This window comes from Drosophila pseudoobscura, unplaced genomic scaffold (assembly GCF_009870125.1).
Source record: "Drosophila pseudoobscura strain MV-25-SWS-2005 unplaced genomic scaffold, UCI_Dpse_MV25 Unplacedtig00000090, whole genome shotgun sequence".
Taxonomy (NCBI): domain Eukaryota; kingdom Metazoa; phylum Arthropoda; class Insecta; order Diptera; family Drosophilidae; genus Drosophila; species Drosophila pseudoobscura.
In genome coordinates this window covers 36022-62739 of record NW_022881714.1, presented here as the reverse complement: position 1 = coordinate 62739, position 26718 = coordinate 36022, and the positions used below count along the sequence as shown (strand labels likewise).

Here is a 26718-nt window from a genome sequence, read left to right as displayed (position 1 = left end):
TCATTATAAAATTTTCATATGAAATATACCATGCACGAGACTACCACTCCCTATATAGGTTTTCTGCCACGCTTTCCGCAAATCGGGTATTTTTACTTGAGAGTGCCTCTTAACAATAGTTTCTTTTCGTATTTTAATAAAAAATACAATACTATCACTTCAAAATTATTCATATATATTAAGAAATATATATATATTCATATAAAATACACAGACATTGCCGGCTAAGTATATTCCCCATATCATATGAAATAAATTAATAATTTTTCATTATAAAATTTTCATATGAAATATACCATGCACGAGACTACCACTCCCTATATAGGTTTTCTGCCACGCTTTCCGCAAATCGGGTATTTTTACTTGAGAGTACCTTTTAAAAATAGTTTCTTTTCGTATTTTAATACAAAATACTATACTATCACTTCAAAATTATTCATATATATTAAGAAAAATATATATACGCATATAAAATAAACAGACATTGCCGACTTAGTATGTTCCCCATATCATATGAAATTAAATTAATTATTTTTATTACATTCATCATTCATTTACATGAAAAATATCATATCAGCTGGTATCTTTGCTTTAATTTCACATATACACGTAATATATCTATTTATATTAAATACATTTTTATATTTTCTATATTTATAATCGCATTATGATTATGTTATAATGTTATATTATATATGAGAAACATTCCCATATCCATATCCATATCCATATCCATATCCATATAAAACCTAATATTGATATTTTATAGCACACCTCGGCGTTATTTGTTATTTTTATTCATTATAACACAATGTCAAAAATATACATATATTTTTGTAAATATGTATATAAAATATATCATTATATTTTCTCTATTCAAAATCAAATCATGCTCATGTTATAATTTTAAGGATATGGTGAATGTTTCCCCATATCCATAATATTGTCATTTTATATACAAAACTATTTAATTCTTGCATTTATATCACATATCATTGAATTCCAATATTAGAAATACTGCCAAGTTCCACAAACGACCACTCCAAATATACATATATTTGTACATATGTATATAAAATATATCTTTATATTTTCTGTATTCATAATCAAATCATGCTCATGTTATAATTTTTAGGATATGGGAAACATTTCACATACCCAATAATATTATCACATTTTATATACCAAACTATTTAATTCTTGCATTCATATCACATATCATTAAATTCCAATATTAGAAATACTTCCAAGTTCCACAAACGACCACTCCAAATATACATATATTTGTACATATGTATATAAAATATATCTTTATATTTTCTGTATTCATAATCAAATCATGCTCATGTTATAATTTTTAGGATATGGGAAACATTTCACATACCCAATAATATTATCACATTTTATATACCAAACTATTTAATTCTTGCATTCATATCACATATCATTAAATTCCAATATTAGAAATACTTCCAAGTTCCATATACGATCACTCCATGCTTTTTGCATTCATATTATTTCATATATACATTCACATTTGCACATATGCATATACACTATGTTTCGTGTGTTCACATAATAAAATTTTTATAAGTATCATTTCATATGTAATTAAGTATAACAAACTTATAATATAACATTATATTCATATTCAAGCCAACGTAATTTATATAGGATAAATAATTTATCCATATTTATATAAAATATATTCTTTTTAATATATATCTATATATAAATATATATTACCATTTATAGGTATATATTCATATAAATATATAAAAATAATTTTCATATATAAAGAATAAATTTATATATATCGAATCATCAAGCAAAGGATAAGCTTCAGTGGATCGCAGTATGGCAGCTGCTCAACCACTTACAACACCTTGCCTGTTACAAAAGTCGTTTACAATTGATTCTAGGCTTTGTCATTGTATTAAATAATGTTTTTATATGCAACTAGCGCGGCATCAGGTGATCGATGATCCTCCCAATTTACTATGTTACAAATTACATTGGCATCACATCCATTGTCGTTTATAAAATAAATTATAAACTTTTAATGGTTTAGAAGCCATACAATGCAAATTGCCCCTTATTTATCATTGCAGTCCAGCACGGATACGACCTTAGAGGCGTTCAGGCATAATCCAACGGACGTAGCGTCATACCACTGTTCGCTCGAACAAGTATTGTGCCATTGGTCCGTACCTGCGGTTCCTCTCGTACTACGCAGGAATGCTGTCGCAACAACGTTTTGTCATTAGTAGGGTAAAACTAACCTGTCTCACGACGGTCTAAACCCAGCTCACGTTCCCTTGCATGGGTGAACAATCCAACGCTTGGTGAATTTTGCTTCACAATGATAGGAAGAGCCGACATCGAAGGATCAAAAAGCGACGTCGCTATGAACGCTTGGCCGCCACAAGCCAGTTATCCCTATGGTAACTTTTCTGACACCTCTTGTTAAAAACTCTTTAAACCAAAAGGATCGATAGGCCGAGCTTTTGCTGTCCCTGTGTGTACTGAACACCGAGATCAAGTCAGCATTTGCCCTTTTGCTCTATGTGTGGTTTCTGTCCGCACTGAGCTGGCCTTGGGACACCTCCGTTATTATTTGAGAGATGTACCGCCCCAGTCAAACTCCCTACCTGGCAATGTCCTTGAATTGGATCATACCTGAGTAATTGGAGTTATACCAAATTTTCAAATTGAAAATACATAAATGCATTTTCTCATTAAAGAATTTGTTTGCGATTATATAACAAACTCGTGATACTTTGATCAAGAAGCTTGCATCAAAACCCAATACCATAAGATATAATAAATATATCCGTATAATGGCTAGGAAATGATACACGTTCCATTTAATCAAGTAAGTAAGGAAACAATAAGAGTAGTGGTATTTCATTGTCGATACCAAACCGAAATCTAATATCTCCCACTTATGCTACACCTCTTATGTCTCCTTACACTGCCAGATTAGAGTCAAGCTCAAAAGGGTCTTCTTTCCCCGCTAATTATTCCAAGCCCGTTCCCTTGGCTGTGGTTTCGCTAGATAGTAGATAGGGACAGTAGGAATCTCGTTAATCCATTCATGCGCGTCACTAATTAGATGACGAGGCATTTGGCTACCTTAAGAGAGTCATAGTTACTCCCGCCGTTGACCCGCGCTTACTTGAATTTCTTCACTTTGACATTCAGAGCACTGGGCAGAAATCACATTGTGTCAACACCCGCTAGGGCCATCACAATGCTTTGTTTTAATTAGACAGTCGGATTCCCCAAGTCCGTGCCAGTTCTGAATTGATTGTTAATTGATAATCGTTATAATTAATAAGAACTAACTGGTTTAACCCAATTAGTATTCTTAAAAATTTTAGCAAGAAAGTTCCACAATTGGCTACGTAACTAAACTATCCGGGGAACAAGTAACTACCATAAATGATAGAAACTCTATTTACCCAGAACGAGCACATAAACCATGTTATTGTTTCCCAATCAAGCCCGACTATCTCAATCTTCAGAGCCAATCCTTATCCCGAAGTTACGGATCTAATTTGCCGACTTCCCTTACCTACATTATTCTATCGACTAGAGACTCTTCACCTTGGAGACCAGCTGCGGATATTGGTACGGCCTGTTGAGAAGTTTGCGTGTCCCCACCATAAATTTTCAAGGTCCGAGGAGAAAATATCGACACAACAGTATATGTCATGCTCTTCTAGCCCATCTACCATATCTCTCTGCGAAAGACTTCCATGGTAGTACGGCTATAAAACAGAAAAGAAAACTCTTCCGATATCTCTCGACGGCTTCTTTATGGTCGTTCCTGTTGCCAGGATGAGCACGAGGCCCATATTTAATAACAAACGGATACTCAACAGGTTACGGAATTGGAACCGTATTCCCTTTCGTTCAAAATTATTCAAGTATTTAAAAATCATAAAAGATTTGACAATATTACTCACTGATTTTTTACTTGAAAATTTTCGGCTTTCGCCTTGAACTTAGGACCGACTAACTCGTGATCAACCACTGTTCACACGAAACCCTTCTCCACTTCAGTCCTCCAAGGTCTCATTCGATTATTTGCTACTACCACCAAGATCTGTGCCAATGGCAGCTCCATGAAGGCTTACGCCAAACACTTCTACGCATACCATTGTACCTTCCTACTCACTAAAGTTTCAAAATTTATATCACAAGTAATATAAATCATCTACTTTAGCGGTAATGTATAGGTATACAACTTAAGCGCCATCCATTTTAAGGGCTAGTTGCTTCGGCAGGTGAGTTGTTACACACTCCTTAGCGGATTTCGACTTCCATGATCACCGTCCTGCTGTTTTAAGCAACCAACGCCTTTCATGGTTTCTGCATGAGTTGTTAATTTGGGCACCGTAACATTACGTTTGGTTCATCCCACAGCGCCAGTTCTGCTTACCAAAAGTGGCCCACTGGGCACATTATATCATAACCTTAAACTTCATATCAAGAAAGTTAAGGTTCTTACCCATTTAAAGTTTGAGAATAGGTTAAGATCGTTTCGACCCTAAGGCCTCTAATCATTCGCTTTACCAGATAAGATTATTTTATATAACATTAAAATGCACCAGCTATCCTGAGGGAAACTTCGGAAGGAACCAGCTACTAGATGGTTCGATTGGTCTTTCGCCCCTATACTCAATTCTGACAATCGATTTGCACGTCAGAACTGTTTCGGTCTTCCATCAGGGTTTCCCCTGACTTCAACCTGATCAAGTATAGTTCACCATCTTTCGGGTCACAGCATATATGCTCAAGGTACGTTCCAGTTAGAGGCATAAATAATATAAATATTATCATACATAACTATATAGAACGCCCCGGGATTGTGTTAATTATCTATAAATAGTTAAAAAACTAATCCCATTATTAGTCAAGTTAATTACGCTATTAGGTTTATCTCCCAATAACTTGCACATATGTTAGACTCCTTGGTCCGTGTTTCAAGACGGGTCCCGAAGGTATCCTGAATCTTTCGCATTGTTAATCATACAAATGCATATAATAAACACAAAAATCAATGATAATTATGCCATTATATAATTTCGAAAAATTAACGCACTGTATTAATTTTAATTTATCAACACTTTATCAAATTAATGACATTTATTCTATGTTAAAATGCAAGCATAATAATTTGAATAAACTATAAGTCATATTTTATGATAAATTTGTTATATGCTAATAGATTACAATGTCCTTATATGGAAAAAATGCACACTATTATTATAATATTGTTAAAATATTACAACTTTAATGATGAATTTTCCATAACGGATATTCAGGTTCATCGGGCTTAACCTCTAAGCAGTTTCACGTACTGTTTAACTCTCTATTCAGAGTTCTTTTCAACTTTCCCTCACGGTACTTGTTTACTATCGGTCTCATGGTTATATTTAGTTTTAGATGGAGTTTACCACCCACTTAGTGCTGCACTATCAAGCAACACGACTCTTTGGAAACATCATCTAGTAATCATTAACGTTATACGGGCCTGGCACCCTCTATGGGTAAATGGCCTCATTTAAGAAGGACTTAAATCGTTAATTTCTCATACTAGAATATTGACGCTCCATACACTGCATCTCACGTTTGCCATATAGACAAAGTGACTTAGTGCTGAACTGATTTCTTTTCGCTCGCCGCTACTAAGAAAATCCTGGTTAGTTTCTTTTCCTCCCCTAATTAATATGCTTAAATTCAGGGGGTAGTCCCATATGAGTTGAGGTTGTATATACGTATATTAAAATTTATAATGATAATTACACTATATTATTATATATATAGAGCGTTCTCATAATGAAATCATTATAATATTCGTATTTTATAACGAATATCACGAAGAATATTAAATATTTATATTTACAACAAAATTTCCTTTCGAAACATTAATAAGAGGCAATTCTAGATGAAAAAACTTTAATTATTTTTTTATGCTAGACATTCCTCAGTATTATTTGATTCAAAAAGGACAAAAAAATATATATTTTTCTTCGTTCTTCTCACACAAATATATACAACAATGAGAGATAATGCGTTTCCATTTAATATCAATATTATGAATATATATATATATACATATCCAATAATATACAATATGCTTAAAAATTTCGTAAAATTTTTAAACAACTTATTTAGCATAGTCTTACAACCCTCAACCATATGTAGTCCAAGCAGCACTATAAAATTAATTAAAGTACCAAACAGCATGGACTGCGATATGCGTTCAAAATGTCGATGTTCATGTGTCCTGCAGTTCACACGATGACGCACAGTTTGCTGCGTTCTTCATCGACCCATGAGCCGAGTGATCCACCGCTTAGAGTGATTAAAATTTGTTTATTCATTTATTTGTCAGATATGTCTTTATTGAAAGAAATTAAAAATACACCATTTTACTGGCATATATCAATTCCTTCAATAAATTTTAATTTTATCCTAAAAGAATGTTGCGAAATGTCTTAGTTTTATATAAACGATATATTACCATATTGTTAAATAATATAATATGTATTTTGGCTTGTTTGATAATTATCAATTTATATAAAAGTATTAACCTGAAATCAGGTACAACATTGTACTTTTTAGGCTGTTGCATTAACCAATGTATGCCCATAGCTATGATGGACAATACATATTCGCAACGCGTGCATACTATGGTACATATGCACACAGATTTTATAAATCAATATTATTGTAATAATATCATCAATATGTATTTATATATTAATTGCTACACACATAGAACACAATGTTATATGTATAGCTACTACTAAATGAGTATATTGGCAATATAATTAATTAATATAAACATATAATATATACAACTGAATATATTTTATTTTACAATTATGATTTTATAAAAACATATTTTGTTTGGTAAATTGGCAATATATATATATTTTTGTTAACGGTAGAAACATACAATAATGATCCTTCCGCAGGTTCACCTACGGAAACCTTGTTACGACTTTTACTTCCTCTAAATAATCAAGTTCGGTCAACTTTTGCGAAACAACCGTAACACGCAAGGCGTCACAGTGATCACGTCCGGAGACCTCACTAAATAATTCAATCGGTAGTAGCGACGGGCGGTGTGTACAAAGGGCAGGGACGTAATCAATGCGAGTTAATGACTCACACTTACTGGGAATTCCAAGTTCATGTGAACAGTTTCAGTTCACAATCCCAAGCATGAAAGTGGTTCAGCGGTTTACCCGGACCTCTCGGTCTAGGAAATACACGTTGATACTTTCATTGTAGCGCGCGTGCAGCCCAGGACATCTAAGGGCATCACAGACCTGTTATTGCTCAATCTCATTATTGCTAGACGCAATTTGTCCATTTAAGAAGCTAGTGTCCTTATAATGGGACAAACCAACAGGTACGGCTCCACTTATATAAACACATTCAAACACAATAAACATTTTACTGCCACCATGAATGAAGGCTATATAAGCTTCAACACCATAATCCTGAAGATATCTATTTAATATATTTGAGTCTCGTTCGTTATCGGAATTAACCAGACAAATCACTCCACGAACTAAGAACGGCCATGCACCACCACCCATAGATTCGAGAAAGAGCTATCAATCTGTCTTACACACTTATGTTCGGACCTGGTAAGTTTTCCCGTGTTGAGTCAAATTAAGCCGCAGGCTCCACTCCTGGTGGTGCCCTTCCGTCAATTCCTTTAAGTTTCAGCTTTGCAACCATACTTCCCCCGGAGCCCAAAAGCTTTGGTTTCCCGGGAAGCGACTGAGAGAGCCATAAAAGTAGCTACACCCAATTGCTAGCTGGCATCGTTTATGGTTAGAACTAGGGCGGTATCTGATCGCCTTCGAACCTCTAACTTTCGTTCTTGATTAATGAAAACATCTTTGGCAAATGCTTTCGCTTAAGTTAGTCTTACGACGGTCCAAGAATTTCACCTCTCGCGTCGTAATACTAATGCCCCCAAACTGCTTCTATTAATCATTACCTCTTGATCTGAAAACCAATGAAAGCAGAACAGAGGTCTTATTTCATTATCCCATGCACAGAATATTCAGGCATTTGAAGCCTGCTTTAAGCACTCTAATTTGTTCAAAGTAATTGTACCGGCCCACAATAACACTCGATGAAGAGCACTAATGCAGGTTTTTAAATAGGAGGAATATATAAAAAAATACAAGTACTTAATTATATATAAGAACTCCACCGGTAATACGCTTACATACATAAAGGTATAGTACTAACCACAATTGTAAGTTGTACTACCCGTATGAAGCACAAGTTCAACTACGAACGTTTTAACCGCAACAACTTTAATATACGCTATTGGAGCTGGAATTACCGCGGCTGCTGGCACCAGACTTGCCCTCCAATTGGTCCTTGTTAAAGGATTTAAAGTGTACTCATTCCAATTACAGGGCCTCGGATATGAGTCCTGTATTGTTATTTTTCGTCACTACCTCCCCGAGCTGGGAGTGGGTAATTTACGCGCCTGCTGCCTTCCTTAGATGTGGTAGCCGTTTCTCAGGCTCCCTCTCCGGAATCGAACCCTGATTCCCCGTTACCCGTTGCAACCATGGTAGTCCTAGATACTACCATCAAAAGTTGATAGGGCAGACATTTGAAAGATCTGTCGTCGGTACAAGACCATACGATCTGCATGTTATCTAGAGTTCAACCAATGTAACGATCTTGCGATCGCTTGGTTTTAGCCTAATAAAAGCACACGTCCCATAAGGTCCGTGTTTTAATTGCATGTATTAGCTCTAGAATTACCACAGTTATCCAAGTAACTGTTAACGATCTAAGGAACCATAACTGATATAATGAGCCTTTTGCGGTTTCACTTTTAATTCGTGTGTACTTAGACATGCATGGCTTAATCTTTGAGACAAGCATATAACTACTGGCAGGATCAACCAGAATAATGTTTTCGTTTCGTGCGCATACGCTCACATATGTAAATATTTGACAACTCAATAATACTTTTGAATAAAAAAAAAAATAAATAAATATTTTTTATCAACAGTTTATGAGAATTTGTTAAACGATTGTGGCCATTTTTATATAGCATTCACATTCGCCATTTTTCTCTATATAAATATATATATTTTATTATATACATTTTTTTTTCGTTCAAAAATATCTTTTTATTTGCACTTAATATATTATCACACGTATATAGGCTTAAACCAATATTAATTGTGTTTAAACTATGTATTTTGACAACAAATTTAAAATTTATCCAATTTCGTATGCGTTTTTTGTGATATACATTAAATAAAACCAAACACATGAGTTCATGTGGAATGGAATTTATATATTTTGGCAATATTTGAATTTGCATATAAATCGCTTTGATTATATGCTGGTACATTGTTGAAATGGCACTCATACAATATTTAATCATATAAGACCATTTCCAAAAATTCACGATAATAATTCGAAACAGAAATGATATATACTAAATAGTATATATCTTGGTTAGTTTCACTATATTATCTTTATTAAGATCAATTTGAAAACAAATATCTCCTATTAAACACTACTTTGAGTATAATGACAACATATAATAATATTATATACAATACTGTACCAAATATTGTATACAATACCGATGGACATCAACTGTCCATCATGTATAGGTTTTCTGCCACGCTTTCCGCAAATCGGGTATTTTTGCTTTAGAGTGCCTCTTAACAATAGTTTCTTTTCGTATTTTAATAAAAAATACAATACTATCACTTCAAAATTATTCATATATATTAAGAAATATATATATATTCATATAAAATACACAGACATTGTCGGCTAAGTATATTCCCCATATCATATGAAATAAATTAATAATTTTTCATTATAAAATTTTCATATGAAATATACCATGCACGAGACTACCACTCCCTATATAGGTTTTCTGCCACGCTTTCCGCAAATCGGGTATTTTTACTTGAGAGTGCCTCTTAACAATAGTTTCTTTTCGTATTTTAATAAAAAATACAATACTATCACTTCAAAATTATTCATATATATTAAGAAATATATATATATTCATATAAAATACACAGACATTGCCGGCTAAGTATATTCCCCATATCATATGAAATAAATTAATAATTTTTCATTATAAAATTTTCATATGAAATATACCATGCACGAGACTACCACTCCCTATATAGGTTTTCTGCCACGCTTTCCGCAAATCGGGTATTTTTACTTGAGAGTGCCTCTTAACAATAGTTTCTTTTCGTATTTTAATAAAAAATACAATACTATCACTTCAAAATTATTCATATATATTAAGAAATATATATATATTCATATAAAATACACAGACATTGCCGGCTAAGTATATTCCCCATATCATATGAAATAAATTAATAATTTTTCATTATAAAATTTTCATATGAAATATACCATGCACGAGACTACCACTCCCTATATAGGTTTTCTGCCACGCTTTCCGCAAATCGGGTATTTTTACTTGAGAGTACCTTTTAAAAATAGTTTCTTTTCGTATTTTAATACAAAATACTATACTATCACTTCAAAATTATTCATATATATTAAGAAAAATATATATACGCATATAAAATAAACAGACATTGCCGACTTAGTATGTTCCCCATATCATATGAAATTAAATTAATTATTTTTATTACATTCATCATTCATTTACATGAAAAATATCATATCAGCTGGTATCTTTGCTTTAATTTCACATATACACGTAATATATCTATTTATATTAAATACATTTTTATATTTTCTATATTTATAATCGCATTATGATTATGTTATAATGTTATATTATATATGAGAAACATTCCCATATCCATATCCATATCCATATCCATATCCATATAAAACCTAATATTGATATTTTATAGCACACCTCGGCGTTATTTGTTATTTTTATTCATTATAACACAATGTCAAAAATATACATATATTTTTGTAAATATGTATATAAAATATATCATTATATTTTCTCTATTCAAAATCAAATCATGCTCATGTTATAATTTTAAGGATATGGTGAATGTTTCCCCATATCCATAATATTGTCATTTTATATACAAAACTATTTAATTCTTGCATTTATATCACATATCATTGAATTCCAATATTAGAAATACTGCCAAGTTCCACAAACGACCACTCCAAATATACATATATTTGTACATATGTATATAAAATATATCTTTATATTTTCTGTATTCATAATCAAATCATGCTCATGTTATAATTTTTAGGATATGGGAAACATTTCACATACCCAATAATATTATCACATTTTATATACCAAACTATTTAATTCTTGCATTCATATCACATATCATTAAATTCCAATATTAGAAATACTTCCAAGTTCCACAAACGACCACTCCAAATATACATATATTTGTACATATGTATATAAAATATATCTTTATATTTTCTGTATTCATAATCAAATCATGCTCATGTTATAATTTTTAGGATATGGGAAACATTTCACATACCCAATAATATTATCACATTTTATATACCAAACTATTTAATTCTTGCATTCATATCACATATCATTAAATTCCAATATTAGAAATACTTCCAAGTTCCATATACGATCACTCCATGCTTTTTGCATTCATATTATTTCATATATACATTCACATTTGCACATATGCATATACACTATGTTTCGTGTGTTCACATAATAAAATTTTTATAAGTATCATTTCATATGTAATTAAGTATAACAAACTTATAATATAACATTATATTCATATTCAAGCCAACGTAATTTATATAGGATAAATAATTTATCCATATTTATATAAAATATATTCTTTTTAATATATATCTATATATAAATATATATTACCATTTATAGGTATATATTCATATAAATATATAAAAATAATTTTCATATATAAAGAATAAATTTATATATATCGAATCATCAAGCAAAGGATAAGCTTCAGTGGATCGCAGTATGGCAGCTGCTCAACCACTTACAACACCTTGCCTGTTACAAAAGTCGTTTACAATTGATTCTAGGCTTTGTCATTGTATTAAATAATGTTTTTATATGCAACTAGCGCGGCATCAGGTGATCGATGATCCTCCCAATTTACTATGTTACAAATTACATTGGCATCACATCCATTGTCGTTTATAAAATAAATTATAAACTTTTAATGGTTTAGAAGCCATACAATGCAAATTGCCCCTTATTTATCATTGCAGTCCAGCACGGATACGACCTTAGAGGCGTTCAGGCATAATCCAACGGACGTAGCGTCATACCACTGTTCGCTCGAACAAGTATTGTGCCATTGGTCCGTACCTGCGGTTCCTCTCGTACTACGCAGGAATGCTGTCGCAACAACGTTTTGTCATTAGTAGGGTAAAACTAACCTGTCTCACGACGGTCTAAACCCAGCTCACGTTCCCTTGCATGGGTGAACAATCCAACGCTTGGTGAATTTTGCTTCACAATGATAGGAAGAGCCGACATCGAAGGATCAAAAAGCGACGTCGCTATGAACGCTTGGCCGCCACAAGCCAGTTATCCCTATGGTAACTTTTCTGACACCTCTTGTTAAAAACTCTTTAAACCAAAAGGATCGATAGGCCGAGCTTTTGCTGTCCCTGTGTGTACTGAACACCGAGATCAAGTCAGCATTTGCCCTTTTGCTCTATGTGTGGTTTCTGTCCGCACTGAGCTGGCCTTGGGACACCTCCGTTATTATTTGAGAGATGTACCGCCCCAGTCAAACTCCCTACCTGGCAATGTCCTTGAATTGGATCATACCTGAGTAATTGGAGTTATACCAAATTTTCAAATTGAAAATACATAAATGCATTTTCTCATTAAAGAATTTGTTTGCGATTATATAACAAACTCGTGATACTTTGATCAAGAAGCTTGCATCAAAACCCAATACCATAAGATATAATAAATATATCCGTATAATGGCTAGGAAATGATACACGTTCCATTTAATCAAGTAAGTAAGGAAACAATAAGAGTAGTGGTATTTCATTGTCGATACCAAACCGAAATCTAATATCTCCCACTTATGCTACACCTCTTATGTCTCCTTACACTGCCAGATTAGAGTCAAGCTCAAAAGGGTCTTCTTTCCCCGCTAATTATTCCAAGCCCGTTCCCTTGGCTGTGGTTTCGCTAGATAGTAGATAGGGACAGTAGGAATCTCGTTAATCCATTCATGCGCGTCACTAATTAGATGACGAGGCATTTGGCTACCTTAAGAGAGTCATAGTTACTCCCGCCGTTGACCCGCGCTTACTTGAATTTCTTCACTTTGACATTCAGAGCACTGGGCAGAAATCACATTGTGTCAACACCCGCTAGGGCCATCACAATGCTTTGTTTTAATTAGACAGTCGGATTCCCCAAGTCCGTGCCAGTTCTGAATTGATTGTTAATTGATAATCGTTATAATTAATAAGAACTAACTGGTTTAACCCAATTAGTATTCTTAAAAATTTTAGCAAGAAAGTTCCACAATTGGCTACGTAACTAAACTATCCGGGGAACAAGTAACTACCATAAATGATAGAAACTCTATTTACCCAGAACGAGCACATAAACCATGTTATTGTTTCCCAATCAAGCCCGACTATCTCAATCTTCAGAGCCAATCCTTATCCCGAAGTTACGGATCTAATTTGCCGACTTCCCTTACCTACATTATTCTATCGACTAGAGACTCTTCACCTTGGAGACCAGCTGCGGATATTGGTACGGCCTGTTGAGAAGTTTGCGTGTCCCCACCATAAATTTTCAAGGTCCGAGGAGAAAATATCGACACAACAGTATATGTCATGCTCTTCTAGCCCATCTACCATATCTCTCTGCGAAAGACTTCCATGGTAGTACGGCTATAAAACAGAAAAGAAAACTCTTCCGATATCTCTCGACGGCTTCTTTATGGTCGTTCCTGTTGCCAGGATGAGCACGAGGCCCATATTTAATAACAAACGGATACTCAACAGGTTACGGAATTGGAACCGTATTCCCTTTCGTTCAAAATTATTCAAGTATTTAAAAATCATAAAAGATTTGACAATATTACTCACTGATTTTTTACTTGAAAATTTTCGGCTTTCGCCTTGAACTTAGGACCGACTAACTCGTGATCAACCACTGTTCACACGAAACCCTTCTCCACTTCAGTCCTCCAAGGTCTCATTCGATTATTTGCTACTACCACCAAGATCTGTGCCAATGGCAGCTCCATGAAGGCTTACGCCAAACACTTCTACGCATACCATTGTACCTTCCTACTCACTAAAGTTTCAAAATTTATATCACAAGTAATATAAATCATCTACTTTAGCGGTAATGTATAGGTATACAACTTAAGCGCCATCCATTTTAAGGGCTAGTTGCTTCGGCAGGTGAGTTGTTACACACTCCTTAGCGGATTTCGACTTCCATGATCACCGTCCTGCTGTTTTAAGCAACCAACGCCTTTCATGGTTTCTGCATGAGTTGTTAATTTGGGCACCGTAACATTACGTTTGGTTCATCCCACAGCGCCAGTTCTGCTTACCAAAAGTGGCCCACTGGGCACATTATATCATAACCTTAAACTTCATATCAAGAAAGTTAAGGTTCTTACCCATTTAAAGTTTGAGAATAGGTTAAGATCGTTTCGACCCTAAGGCCTCTAATCATTCGCTTTACCAGATAAGATTATTTTATATAACATTAAAATGCACCAGCTATCCTGAGGGAAACTTCGGAAGGAACCAGCTACTAGATGGTTCGATTGGTCTTTCGCCCCTATACTCAATTCTGACAATCGATTTGCACGTCAGAACTGTTTCGGTCTTCCATCAGGGTTTCCCCTGACTTCAACCTGATCAAGTATAGTTCACCATCTTTCGGGTCACAGCATATATGCTCAAGGTACGTTCCAGTTAGAGGCATAAATAATATAAATATTATCATACATAACTATATAGAACGCCCCGGGATTGTGTTAATTATCTATAAATAGTTAAAAAACTAATCCCATTATTAGTCAAGTTAATTACGCTATTAGGTTTATCTCCCAATAACTTGCACATATGTTAGACTCCTTGGTCCGTGTTTCAAGACGGGTCCCGAAGGTATCCTGAATCTTTCGCATTGTTAATCATACAAATGCATATAATAAACACAAAAATCAATGATAATTATGCCATTATATAATTTCGAAAAATTAACGCACTGTATTAATTTTAATTTATCAACACTTTATCAAATTAATGACATTTATTCTATGTTAAAATGCAAGCATAATAATTTGAATAAACTATAAGTCATATTTTATGATAAATTTGTTATATGCTAATAGATTACAATGTCCTTATATGGAAAAAATGCACACTATTATTATAATATTGTTAAAATATTACAACTTTAATGATGAATTTTCCATAACGGATATTCAGGTTCATCGGGCTTAACCTCTAAGCAGTTTCACGTACTGTTTAACTCTCTATTCAGAGTTCTTTTCAACTTTCCCTCACGGTACTTGTTTACTATCGGTCTCATGGTTATATTTAGTTTTAGATGGAGTTTACCACCCACTTAGTGCTGCACTATCAAGCAACACGACTCTTTGGAAACATCATCTAGTAATCATTAACGTTATACGGGCCTGGCACCCTCTATGGGTAAATGGCCTCATTTAAGAAGGACTTAAATCGTTAATTTCTCATACTAGAATATTGACGCTCCATACACTGCATCTCACGTTTGCCATATAGACAAAGTGACTTAGTGCTGAACTGATTTCTTTTCGCTCGCCGCTACTAAGAAAATCCTGGTTAGTTTCTTTTCCTCCCCTAATTAATATGCTTAAATTCAGGGGGTAGTCCCATATGAGTTGAGGTTGTATATACGTATATTAAAATTTATAATGATAATTACACTATATTATTATATATATAGAGCGTTCTCATAATGAAATCATTATAATATTCGTATTTTATAACGAATATCACGAAGAATATTAAATATTTATATTTACAACAAAATTTCCTTTCGAAACATTAATAAGAGGCAATTCTAGATGAAAAAACTTTAATTATTTTTTTATGCTAGACATTCCTCAGTATTATTTGATTCAAAAAGGACAAAAAAATATATATTTTTCTTCGTTCTTCTCACACAAATATATACAACAATGAGAGATAATGCGTTTCCATTTAATATCAATATTATGAATATATATATATACATATCCAATAATATACAATATGCTTAAAAATTTCGTAAAATTTTTAAACAACTTATTTAGCATAGTCTTACAACCCTCAACCATATGTAGTCCAAGCAGCACTATAAAATTAATTAAAGTACCAAACAGCATGGACTGCGATATGCGTTCAAAATGTCGATGTTCATGTGTCCTGCAGTTCACACGATGACGCACAGTTTGCTGCGTTCTTCATCGACCCATGAGCCGAGTGATCCACCGCTTAGAGTGATTAAAATTTGTTTATTCATTTATTTGTCAGATATGTCTTTATTGAAAGAAATTAAAAATACACCATTTTACTGGCATATATCAATTCCTTCAATAAATTTTAATTTTATCCTAAAAGAATGTTGCGAAATGTCTTAGTTTTATATAAACGATATATTACCATATTGTTAAATAATATAATATGTATTTTGGCTTGTTTGATAATTATCAATTTATATAAAAGTATTAACCTGAAATCAGGTACAACATTGTACTTTTTAGGCTGTTGCATTAACCAATGTATGCCCATAGCTATGATGGACAATACATATTCGCAACGCGTGCATACTATGGTACATATGCACACAGATTTTATAAATCAATATTATTGTAATAATATCATCAATATGTATTTATATATTAATTGCTACACACATAGAACACAATGTTATATGTATAGCTACTACTAAATGAGTATATTGGCAATATAATTAATTAATATAAACATATAATATATACAACTGAATATATTTTATTTTACAATTATGATTTTATAAAAACATATTTTGTTTGGTAAATTGGCAATATATATATATTTTTGTTAACGGTAGAAACATACAATAATGATCCTTCCGCAGGTTCACCTACGGAAACCTTGTTACGACTTTTACTTCCTCTAAATAATCAAGTTCGGTCAACTTTTGCGAAACAACCGTAACACGCAAGGCGTCACAGTGATCACGTCCGGAGACCTCACTAAATAATTCAATCGGTAGTAGCGACGGGCGGTGTGTACAAAGGGCAGGGACGTAATCAATGCGAGTTAATGACTCACACTTACTGGGAATTCCAAGTTCATGTGAACAGTTTCAGTTCACAATCCCAAGCATGAAAGTGGTTCAGCGGTTTACCCGGACCTCTCGGTCTAGGAAATACACGTTGATACTTTCATTGTAGCGCGCGTGCAGCCCAGGACATCTAAGGGCATCACAGACCTGTTATTGCTCAATCTCATTATTGCTAGACGCAATTTGTCCATTTAAGAAGCTAGTGTCCTTATAATGGGACAAACCAACAGGTACGGCTCCACTTATATAAACACATTCAAACACAATAAACATTTTACTGCCACCATGAATGAAGGCTATATAAGCTTCAACACCATAATCCTGAAGATATCTATTTAATATATTTGAGTCTCGTTCGTTATCGGAATTAACCAGACAAATCACTCCACGAACTAAGAACGGCCATGCACCACCACCCATAGATTCGAGAAAGAGCTATCAATCTGTCTTACACACTTATGTTCGGACCTGGTAAGTTTTCCCGTGTTGAGTCAAATTAAGCCGCAGGCTCCACTCCTGGTGGTGCCCTTCCGTCAATTCCTTTAAGTTTCAGCTTTGCAACCATACTTCCCCCGGAGCCCAAAAGCTTTGGTTTCCCGGGAAGCGACTGAGAGAGCCATAAAAGTAGCTACACCCAATTGCTAGCTGGCATCGTTTATGGTTAGAACTAGGGCGGTATCTGATCGCCTTCGAACCTCTAACTTTCGTTCTTGATTAATGAAAACATCTTTGGCAAATGCTTTCGCTTAAGTTAGTCTTACGACGGTCCAAGAATTTCACCTCTCGCGTCGTAATACTAATGCCCCCAAACTGCTTCTATTAATCATTACCTCTTGATCTGAAAACCAATGAAAGCAGAACAGAGGTCTTATTTCATTATCCCATGCACAGAATATTCAGGCATTTGAAGCCTGCTTTAAGCACTCTAATTTGTTCAAAGTAATTGTACCGGCCCACAATAACACTCGATGAAGAGCACTAATGCAGGTTTTTAAATAGGAGGAATATATAAAAAAATACAAGTACTTAATTATATATAAGAACTCCACCGGTAATACGCTTACATACATAAAGGTATAGTACTAACCACAATTGTAAGTTGTACTACCCGTATGAAGCACAAGTTCAACTACGAACGTTTTAACCGCAACAACTTTAATATACGCTATTGGAGCTGGAATTACCGCGGCTGCTGGCACCAGACTTGCCCTCCAATTGGTCCTTGTTAAAGGATTTAAAGTGTACTCATTCCAATTACAGGGCCTCGGATATGAGTCCTGTATTGTTATTTTTCGTCACTACCTCCCCGAGCTGGGAGTGGGTAATTTACGCGCCTGCTGCCTTCCTTAGATGTGGTAGCCGTTTCTCAGGCTCCCTCTCCGGAATCGAACCCTGATTCCCCGTTACCCGTTGCAACCATGGTAGTCCTAGATACTACCATCAAAAGTTGATAGGGCAGACATTTGAAAGATCTGTCGTCGGTACAAGACCATACGATCTGCATGTTATCTAGAGTTCAACCAATGTAACGATCTTGCGATCGCTTGGTTTTAGCCTAATAAAAGCACACGTCCCATAAGGTCCGTGTTTTAATTGCATGTATTAGCTCTAGAATTACCACAGTTATCCAAGTAACTGTTAACGATCTAAGGAACCATAACTGATATAATGAGCCTTTTGCGGTTTCACTTTTAATTCGTGTGTACTTAGACATGCATGGCTTAATCTTTGAGACAAGCATATAACTACTGGCAGGATCAACCAGAATAATGTTTTCGTTTCGTGCGCATACGCTCACATATGTAAATATTTGACAACTCAATAATACTTTTGAATAAAAAAAAAAATAAATAAATATTTTTTATCAACAGTTTATGAGAATTTGTTAAACGATTGTGGCCATTTTTATATAGCATTCACATTCGCCATTTTTCTCTATATAAATATATATATTTTATTATATACATTTTTTTTTCGTTCAAAAATATCTTTTTATTTGCACTTAATATATTATCACACGTATATAGGCTTAAACCAATATTAATTGTGTTTAAACTATGTATTTTGACAACAAATTTAAAATTTATCCAATTTCGTATGCGTTTTTTGTGATATACATTAAATAAAACCAAACACATGAGTTCATGTGGAATGGAATTTATATATTTTGGCAATATTTGAATTTGCATATAAATCGCTTTGATTATATGCTGGTACATTGTTGAAATGGCACTCATACAATATTTAATCATATAAGACCATTTCCAAAAATTCACGATAATAATTCGAAACAGAAATGATATATACTAAATAGTATATATCTTGGTTAGTTTCACTATATTATCTTTATTAAGATCAATTTGAAAACAAATATCTCCTATTAAACACTACTTTGAGTATAATGACAACATATAATAATATTATATACAATACTGTACCAAATATTGTATACAATACCGATGGACATCAACTGTCCATCATGTATAGGTTTTCTGCCACGCTTTCCGCAAATCGGGTATTTTTGCTTTAGAGTGCCTCTTAACAATAGTTTCTTTTCGTATTTTAATAAAAAATACAATACTATCACTTCAAAATTATTCATATATATTAAGAAATATATATATATTCATATAAAATACACAGACATTGTCGGCTAAGTATATTCCCCATATCATATGAAATAAATTAATAATTTTTCATTATAAAATTTTCATATGAAATATACCATGCACGAGACTACCACTCCCTATATAGGTTTTCTGCCACGCTTTCCGCAAATCGGGTATTTTTACTTGAGAGTGCCTCTTAACAATAGTTTCTTTTCGTATTTTAATAAAAAATACAATACTATCACTTCAAAATTATTCATATATATTAAGAAATATATATATATTCATATAAAATACACAGACATTGCCGGCTAAGTATATTCCCCATATCATATGAAATAAATTAATAATTTTTCATTATAAAATTTTCATATGAAATATACCATGCACGAGACTACCACTCCCTATATAGGTTTTCTGCCACGCTTTCCGCAAATCGGGTATTTTTACTTGAGAGTGCCTCTTAACAATAGTTTCTTTTCGTATTTTAATAAAAAATACAATACTATCACTTCAAAATTATTCATATATATTAAGAAATATATATATATTCATATAAAATACACAGACATTGCCGGCTAAGTATATTCCCCATATCATATGAAATAAATTAATAATTTTTCATTATAAAATTTTCATATGAAATATACCATGCACGAGACTACCACTCCCTATATAGGTTTTCTGCCACGCTTTCCGCAAATCGGGTATTTTTACTTGAGAGTACCTTTTAAAAATAGTTTCTTTTCGTATTTTAATACAAAATACTATACTATCACTTCAAAATTATTCATATATATTAAGAAAAATATATATACGCATATAAAATAAACAGACATTGCCGACTTAGTATGTTCCCCATATCATATGAAATTAAATTAATTATTTTTATTACATTCATCATTCATTTACATGAAAAATATCATATCAGCTGGTATCTTTGCTTTAATTTCACATATACACGTAATATATCTATTTATATTAAATACATTTTTATATTTTCTATATTTATAATCGCATTATGATTATGTTATAATGTTATATTATATATGAGAAACATTCCCATATCCATATCCATATCCATATCCATATCCATATAAAACCTAATATTGATATTTTATAGCACACCTCGGCGTTATTTGTTATTTTTATTCATTATAACACAATGTCAAAAATATACATATATTTTTGTAAATATGTATATAAAATATATCATTATATTTTCTCTATTCAAAATCAAATCATGCTCATGTTATAATTTTAAGGATATGGTGAATGTTTCCCCATATCCATAATATTGTCATTTTATATACAAAACTATTTAATTCTTGCATTTATATCACATATCATTGAATTCCAATATTAGAAATACTGCCAAGTTCCACAAACGACCACTCCAAATATACATATATTTGTACATATGTATATAAAATATATCTTTATATTTTCTGTATTCATAATCAAATCATGCTCATGTTATAATTTTTAGGATATGGGAAACATTTCACATACCCAATAATATTATCACATTTTATATACCAAACTATTTAATTCTTGCATTCATATCACATATCATTAAATTCCAATATTAGAAATACTTCCAAGTTCCACAAACGACCACTCCAAATATACATATATTTGTACATATGTATATAAAATATATCTTTATATTTTCTGTATTCATAATCAAATCATGCTCATGTTATAATTTTTAGGATATGGGAAACATTTCACATACCCAATAATATTATCACATTTTATATACCAAACTATTTAATTCTTGCATTCATATCACATATCATTAAATTCCAATATTAGAAATACTTCCAAGTTCCATATACGATCACTCCATGCTTTTTGCATTCATATTATTTCATATATACATTCACATTTGCACATATGCATATACACTATGTTTCGTGTGTTCACATAATAAAATTTTTATAAGTATCATTTCATATGTAATTAAGTATAACAAACTTATAATATAACATTATATTCATATTCAAGCCAACGTAATTTATATAGGATAAATAATTTATCCATATTTATATAAAATATATTCTTTTTAATATATATCTATATATAAATATATATTACCATTTATAGGTATATATTCATATAAATATATAAAAATAATTTTCATATATAAAGAATAAATTTATATATATCGAATCATCAAGCAAAGGATAAGCTTCAGTGGATCGCAGTATGGCAGCTGCTCAACCACTTACAACACCTTGCCTGTTACAAAAGTCGTTTACAATTGATTCTAGGCTTTGTCATTGTATTAAATAATGTTTTTATATGCAACTAGCGCGGCATCAGGTGATCGATGATCCTCCCAATTTACTATGTTACAAATTACATTGGCATCACATCCATTGTCGTTTATAAAATAAATTATAAACTTTTAATGGTTTAGAAGCCATACAATGCAAATTGCCCCTTATTTATCATTGCAGTCCAGCACGGATACGACCTTAGAGGCGTTCAGGCATAATCCAACGGACGTAGCGTCATACCACTGTTCGCTCGAACAAGTATTGTGCCATTGGTCCGTACCTGCGGTTCCTCTCGTACTACGCAGGAATGCTGTCGCAACAACGTTTTGTCATTAGTAGGGTAAAACTAACCTGTCTCACGACGGTCTAAACCCAGCTCACGTTCCCTTGCATGGGTGAACAATCCAACGCTTGGTGAATTTTGCTTCACAATGATAGGAAGAGCCGACATCGAAGGATCAAAAAGCGACGTCGCTATGAACGCTTGGCCGCCACAAGCCAGTTATCCCTATGGTAACTTTTCTGACACCTCTTGTTAAAAACTCTTTAAACCAAAAGGATCGATAGGCCGAGCTTTTGCTGTCCCTGTGTGTACTGAACACCGAGATCAAGTCAGCATTTGCCCTTTTGCTCTATGTGTGGTTTCTGTCCGCACTGAGCTGGCCTTGGGACACCTCCGTTATTATTTGAGAGATGTACCGCCCCAGTCAAACTCCCTACCTGGCAATGTCCTTGAATTGGATCATACCTGAGTAATTGGAGTTATACCAAATTTTCAAATTGAAAATACATAAATGCATTTTCTCATTAAAGAATTTGTTTGCGATTATATAACAAACTCGTGATACTTTGATCAAGAAGCTTGCATCAAAACCCAATACCATAAGATATAATAAATATATCCGTATAATGGCTAGGAAATGATACACGTTCCATTTAATCAAGTAAGTAAGGAAACAATAAGAGTAGTGGTATTTCATTGTCGATACCAAACCGAAATCTAATATCTCCCACTTATGCTACACCTCTTATGTCTCCTTACACTGCCAGATTAGAGTCAAGCTCAAAAGGGTCTTCTTTCCCCGCTAATTATTCCAAGCCCGTTCCCTTGGCTGTGGTTTCGCTAGATAGTAGATAGGGACAGTAGGAATCTCGTTAATCCATTCATGCGCGTCACTAATTAGATGACGAGGCATTTGGCTACCTTAAGAGAGTCATAGTTACTCCCGCCGTTGACCCGCGCTTACTTGAATTTCTTCACTTTGACATTCAGAGCACTGGGCAGAAATCACATTGTGTCAACACCCGCTAGGGCCATCACAATGCTTTGTTTTAATTAGACAGTCGGATTCCCCAAGTCCGTGCCAGTTCTGAATTGATTGTTAATTGATAATCGTTATAATTAATAAGAACTAACTGGTTTAACCCAATTAGTATTCTTAAAAATTTTAGCAAGAAAGTTCCACAATTGGCTACGTAACTAAACTATCCGGGGAACAAGTAACTACCATAAATGATAGAAACTCTATTTACCCAGAACGAGCACATAAACCATGTTATTGTTTCCCAATCAAGCCCGACTATCTCAATCTTCAGAGCCAATCCTTATCCCGAAGTTACGGATCTAATTTGCCGACTTCCCTTACCTACATTATTCTATCGACTAGAGACTCTTCACCTTGGAGACCAGCTGCGGATATTGGTACGGCCTGTTGAGAAGTTTGCGTGTCCCCACCATAAATTTTCAAGGTCCGAGGAGAAAATATCGACACAACAGTATATGTCATGCTCTTCTAGCCCATCTACCATATCTCTCTGCGAAAGACTTCCATGGTAGTACGGCTATAAAACAGAAAAGAAAACTCTTCCGATATCTCTCGACGGCTTCTTTATGGTCGTTCCTGTTGCCAGGATGAGCACGAGGCCCATATTTAATAACAAACGGATACTCAACAGGTTACGGAATTGGAACCGTATTCCCTTTCGTTCAAAATTATTCAAGTATTTAAAAATCATAAAAGATTTGACAATATTACTCACTGATTTTTTACTTGAAAATTTTCGGCTTTCGCCTTGAACTTAGGACCGACTAACTCGTGATCAACCACTGTTCACACGAAACCCTTCTCCACTTCAGTCCTCCAAGGTCTCATTCGATTATTTGCTACTACCACCAAGATCTGTGCCAATGGCAGCTCCATGAAGGCTTACGCCAAACACTTCTACGCATACCATTGTACCTTCCTACTCACTAAAGTTTCAAAATTTATATCACAAGTAATATAAATCATCTACTTTAGCGGTAATGTATAGGTATACAACTTAAGCGCCATCCATTTTAAGGGCTAGTTGCTTCGGCAGGTGAGTTGTTACACACTCCTTAGCGGATTTCGACTTCCATGATCACCGTCCTGCTGTTTTAAGCAACCAACGCCTTTCATGGTTTCTGCATGAGTTGTTAATTTGGGCACCGTAACATTACGTTTGGTTCATCCCACAGCGCCAGTTCTGCTTACCAAAAGTGGCCCACTGGGCACATTATATCATAACCTTAAACTTCATATCAAGAAAGTTAAGGTTCTTACCCATTTAAAGTTTGAGAATAGGTTAAGATCGTTTCGACCCTAAGGCCTCTAATCATTCGCTTTACCAGATAAGATTATTTTATATAACATTAAAATGCACCAGCTATCCTGAGGGAAACTTCGGAAGGAACCAGCTACTAGATGGTTCGATTGGTCTTTCGCCCCTATACTCAATTCTGACAATCGATTTGCACGTCAGAACTGTTTCGGTCTTCCATCAGGGTTTCCCCTGACTTCAACCTGATCAAGTATAGTTCACCATCTTTCGGGTCACAGCATATATGCTCAAGGTACGTTCCAGTTAGAGGCATAAATAATATAAATATTATCATACATAACTATATAGAACGCCCCGGGATTGTGTTAATTATCTATAAATAGTTAAAAAACTAATCCCATTATTAGTCAAGTTAATTACGCTATTAGGTTTATCTCCCAATAACTTGCACATATGTTAGACTCCTTGGTCCGTGTTTCAAGACGGGTCCCGAAGGTATCCTGAATCTTTCGCATTGTTAATCATACAAATGCATATAATAAACACAAAAATCAATGATAATTATGCCATTATATAATTTCGAAAAATTAACGCACTGTATTAATTTTAATTTATCAACACTTTATCAAATTAATGACATTTATTCTATGTTAAAATGCAAGCATAATAATTTGAATAAACTATAAGTCATATTTTATGATAAATTTGTTATATGCTAATAGATTACAATGTCCTTATATGGAAAAAATGCACACTATTATTATAATATTGTTAAAATATTACAACTTTAATGATGAATTTTCCATAACGGATATTCAGGTTCATCGGGCTTAACCTCTAAGCAGTTTCACGTACTGTTTAACTCTCTATTCAGAGTTCTTTTCAACTTTCCCTCACGGTACTTGTTTACTATCGGTCTCATGGTTATATTTAGTTTTAGATGGAGTTTACCACCCACTTAGTGCTGCACTATCAAGCAACACGACTCTTTGGAAACATCATCTAGTAATCATTAACGTTATACGGGCCTGGCACCCTCTATGGGTAAATGGCCTCATTTAAGAAGGACTTAAATCGTTAATTTCTCATACTAGAATATTGACGCTCCATACACTGCATCTCACGTTTGCCATATAGACAAAGTGACTTAGTGCTGAACTGATTTCTTTTCGCTCGCCGCTACTAAGAAAATCCTGGTTAGTTTCTTTTCCTCCCCTAATTAATATGCTTAAATTCAGGGGGTAGTCCCATATGAGTTGAGGTTGTATATACGTATATTAAAATTTATAATGATAATTACACTATATTATTATATATATAGAGCGTTCTCATAATGAAATCATTATAATATTCGTATTTTATAACGAATATCACGAAGAATATTAAATATTTATATTTACAACAAAATTTCCTTTCGAAACATTAATAAGAGGCAATTCTAGATGAAAAAACTTTAATTATTTTTTTATGCTAGACATTCCTCAGTATTATTTGATTCAAAAAGGACAAAAAAATATATATTTTTCTTCGTTCTTCTCACACAAATATATACAACAATGAGAGATAATGCGTTTCCATTTAATATCAATATTATGAATATATATATATATACATATCCAATAATATACAATATGCTTAAAAATTTCGTAAAATTTTTAAACAACTTATTTAGCATAGTCTTACAACCCTCAACCATATGTAGTCCAAGCAGCACTATAAAATTAATTAAAGTACCAAACAGCATGGACTGCGATATGCGTTCAAAATGTCGATGTTCATGTGTCCTGCAGTTCACACGATGACGCACAGTTTGCTGCGTTCTTCATCGACCCATGAGCCGAGTGATCCACCGCTTAGAGTGATTAAAATTTGTTTA

At 33.5% G+C, this 26718-nt stretch overlaps 8 non-coding genes across 8 annotated transcripts; all 8 read right to left on the bottom strand.

Annotated features, from left to right (window-relative positions):
- Window positions 1-1816: 1816 nt before the first annotated feature.
- On the bottom strand, window positions 1817-5779 carry LOC117185488 (large subunit ribosomal RNA). Its single transcript, XR_004471000.1, has one exon. It is a non-coding gene; the product is annotated as a large subunit ribosomal RNA (ribosomal RNA).
- Window positions 5780-6196: 417 nt separating this feature from the next.
- LOC117185471 (5.8S ribosomal RNA) lies at window positions 6197-6375 on the bottom strand. Its single transcript, XR_004470983.1, has one exon. It is a non-coding gene; the product is annotated as a 5.8S ribosomal RNA (ribosomal RNA).
- A 600-nt stretch (window positions 6376-6975) lies between these two features.
- Window positions 6976-8970, bottom strand: LOC117185478 (small subunit ribosomal RNA). Its single transcript, XR_004470990.1, has one exon. It is a non-coding gene; the product is annotated as a small subunit ribosomal RNA (ribosomal RNA).
- A 3011-nt stretch (window positions 8971-11981) lies between these two features.
- Window positions 11982-15944, bottom strand: LOC117185487 (large subunit ribosomal RNA). The gene has a single exon (XR_004470999.1). It is a non-coding gene; the product is annotated as a large subunit ribosomal RNA (ribosomal RNA).
- A 415-nt stretch (window positions 15945-16359) lies between these two features.
- Window positions 16360-16538, bottom strand: LOC117185493 (5.8S ribosomal RNA). Its single transcript, XR_004471005.1, has one exon. It is a non-coding gene; the product is annotated as a 5.8S ribosomal RNA (ribosomal RNA).
- Window positions 16539-17138: 600 nt separating this feature from the next.
- LOC117185477 (small subunit ribosomal RNA) lies at window positions 17139-19133 on the bottom strand. The gene has a single exon (XR_004470989.1). It is a non-coding gene; the product is annotated as a small subunit ribosomal RNA (ribosomal RNA).
- Window positions 19134-22144: 3011 nt separating this feature from the next.
- LOC117185486 (large subunit ribosomal RNA) lies at window positions 22145-26107 on the bottom strand. The gene has a single exon (XR_004470998.1). It is a non-coding gene; the product is annotated as a large subunit ribosomal RNA (ribosomal RNA).
- Window positions 26108-26524: 417 nt separating this feature from the next.
- Window positions 26525-26703, bottom strand: LOC117185492 (5.8S ribosomal RNA). Its single transcript, XR_004471004.1, has one exon. It is a non-coding gene; the product is annotated as a 5.8S ribosomal RNA (ribosomal RNA).
- Window positions 26704-26718: the final 15 nt, after the last annotated feature.